Raw genomic sequence first — 3,169 nt, forward strand, 5'->3', positions numbered from 1 at the left:
GGCCAAAATTCAGTCAACGTATTGTGGTAAGATTGTAGAAGTCCACCCGAAACATTTGACCCAAGTTAAACAATTTAAAGGCAATGCTACCAAATACTAATTTAGTGTATGTAAACTTCTGACCCACTGGGAATGTGATGAAAGAAATAAAAGCTGAAATAAATCATTCTCTCTACTATTATTGTGACATTTCACATTCTTAAAATAAAGTGATGATTCTAACTGACCTAAGACAGGGATTTTTTTACGAGGATTAAATGTCAGGAATTGTGAAACTGAGTTTAAGTGTATTTGGCTAAGGTGTATGTAAACATCAGACTTTAACTGTACCTAGAAGTGCACACTATTCTTATTATTTTTTAATGTATGTATATAGTCAACTATACAACTTCTACTACTACTACACTTTATATCATCCAATAATATATAATGAAAAACACTCAACATGAAGAATTAATGCAATTATGTTAATTTCAAATATTTATTTTGAAATATAGATTAGGTGCTCTTCTTTTTATAGCAGGAAGTAAAGGGACTGGACAAGGCTTTGCCTATAGCTGAAAACATCCTGGAAATGAGCGAACGCTTCCTTGGTTTCTTCTTGGTGGAGCATACACTCTCTGTTCGGCAGGATTGTTGATCATTGACAATTGCTGGGGGGAAAAATGTAAAGATAAGATTTTCTTTAACTGACCCTAGTTAGTGTGAAGAATTAGTATTGCATTATTATTATTTAAATTGTAATATTCTACATAATTTACAAATGTCGGGCGGCAGGTAGCCAAGCAGTCTCAATCCGCCTATTTAACACAGAAGTGTTACATAGGCCCCTCCAGGGCTTAGACTGTTTAGTGCCAAAAAGAAGGGGATAAAAACATGCAAAAATATATATACATATAAATAAATATATATTTCGTCAACTTTCTTATATCTCTCAGATTTAGGACAGACACTTCAGTTCCATGTAGTGAATCTGTTATTCAATGCGTTTGTATGGGCAAATAGCAGTAAGGCCGATACAAACGCCTCGGCACAGACAGGGCTTAGACTCTTGTGGGTTAAAAAGCATGATCATTACAAAGGTGCAACTCGTGCTGGAAGCAATAAAAGGCCACGCTAAAATGTGCAGTTTTGTCACACCACACAACGCCACAGATGTCTCAGAGACAGAGACTGAGAAAAATAGGAGCAAGGAAAAACCCTGGTTGACTTGTTTTGAGGGAGCGTGCAATTGGCATGCTGACTGCAGGAATGTCCACCAGAGCTGTGGCCAGAGAATTGGATGTTTATTTCTTTACCATAAGCCACCTTCAATGTCGTTTTAGAGAATTTGGCAGTATGTCCAACAGGCCTCACAACCACAGACCAAGTATATGGCGTCGTGTTGGCTGTAGGGTTATGGTGTGGGCAGGCATAATCTACGGACAACGAATACAATTGCATTTTATCAATGGCAATTTGAATGCACAGAGATACCGTCACGAGATCCTTAGGCCCATTGTCGTGCCATTCATCCGCCACCATCACCTCATGTTTCAGCATGGTAATGCATGGCCCCATGTCGAAAGGCCTGCATACTCACCAGACATGTCATCCATTTAGCATGTTTGTGATGCTCTGGATTGACGTGTACAACAGCGTGTTCCAGTTCCCACCAATATTCAACAACTTCGCACAGCATTTGAAGAGGAGTGGGACAACATTCCATAGGCCACAATCAACAGCCTGATCAACTCTATGCGAAGGAGAAGTGTCACGCTGCATGAGGGAAATGGTGGTCACACCAGATACTGACTGGTTTTCTGATCCACGCCCCTACCTTTTTTTAAGGTATCTGTGACGAACAGATGCATATCTGTATTCCCAGTCATGTGAAATCCATAGATAAGGGCCTAATGAACGTATTTCAATTGACTGATTTCCATATATGAACTGTAACTCAATAAAATCATTGAAATTGTTGCATGTTGCGTTTATATTTTTGTTCAGTACACATTTGAGTGTATTGACTTACCTGTTTCACTGACGGCAGGGGTCTGGTTCTGGGAAGGTGTTGGAGTGCAGTGGTTCTTCTTGTTGACCTTCTTTGTACACTGGGTAACAAACAGTCATTTATACAGTAGGGGAAATTGCACACAAAGGGTATCAGTGTTTACCATCATACTGTACGTAATGAATAAAAATAATCTTAAAAATGTGTATTTTGATGACATATGTACCTTTTGGTTGAGTCCACAGAGAGCGCTGAATCTTCCTCTCTTCTTTTCCTTTCTACAAGTAAGCCCAGAATTACCTACCTCGTCACTGCCAAGTACATTGTGTGATGACAACTGCGTCATGGAGGGAGGTGAAGAGCTAGCCTCATTGCATTTAGCTAGTAGTTCCCTAGTTAATGATTTGACTAGGGCATCGTCAAATGCATAATCCGTTGACTTCATTGCAACCTGGAGCATCTTCTCTGACCCAAATTCTTGAAGAAGCCCCTTGTAGACAGCCTTGAAAATCTTTTTGATTTTCAGATTCTGGGGGTAGGCTTGAGTTGGTTCAAGGCCTGAGGTGCCACAGAACTCAGACAGAATCCTCTTTGTGAGAACTCTTGATGTTTCACCAATGTCAGAGGATTCCAGTAATGTGAAAGGGGTGATCATTGACAGCAATCTAACAATAAGTAAAAGTACCAAAGAGGTGTCGTCATTGCTAGTGGAGTCAAATGATGCATGTGTATCAGAGTCCATGGCTGATGGAGTTGATGGATGCACAGAGACACTAGACATCTCCAGATCTTTGTTGTCCATCTTAGATTCCACCTCTCCTAAAACTTGAATATATACAGTTCCACCGTTGTGTGTGCTGCTGCCAGACAGAGAGGGTCTAGGCAATGATTTGGAACTAGACTGACGGCAATGGGTCATGAGAGCCGGTCTGTCAGAGTCAAGTGTTCCAGCATCAGTTGGGGACAACCCATTGATTATGTTCATCAACTCTGATAATTCTTCTGATGAATTGGAGGCCACAGAACAGGTATCCATGACCTGATTGACCATTATACTGGTGAAAAGGCTCTTTGTGTCAAAGTAAACCTGTGAGGAACTAACGGAGATGGCAGAAGAGCTCGGCATAAGCCAACTTGTTTCCTGCAGAGAATCATCAGAGATGATAGTTTGGCAGA

At 40.5% G+C, this 3,169-nt stretch overlaps 1 long non-coding RNA gene across 1 annotated transcript; it reads right to left on the reverse strand.

Annotated features, from left to right (window-relative positions):
• Nucleotides 1–457: 457 nt before the first annotated feature.
• Nucleotides 458–2,428, reverse strand: LOC116369281 (uncharacterized). Its single transcript, XR_004208618.1, has 2 exons — nucleotides 2,015–2,428; nucleotides 458–653 (listed from the first exon to the last, which is right to left on the reverse strand). It is a non-coding gene; the product is annotated as an uncharacterized LOC116369281 (long non-coding RNA).
• Nucleotides 2,429–3,169: the final 741 nt, after the last annotated feature.

This window comes from Oncorhynchus kisutch, unplaced genomic scaffold, assembly GCF_002021735.2.
Source record: "Oncorhynchus kisutch isolate 150728-3 unplaced genomic scaffold, Okis_V2 scaffold2125, whole genome shotgun sequence".
NCBI classification, from domain to species: Eukaryota; Metazoa; Chordata; class Actinopteri; order Salmoniformes; family Salmonidae; genus Oncorhynchus; species Oncorhynchus kisutch.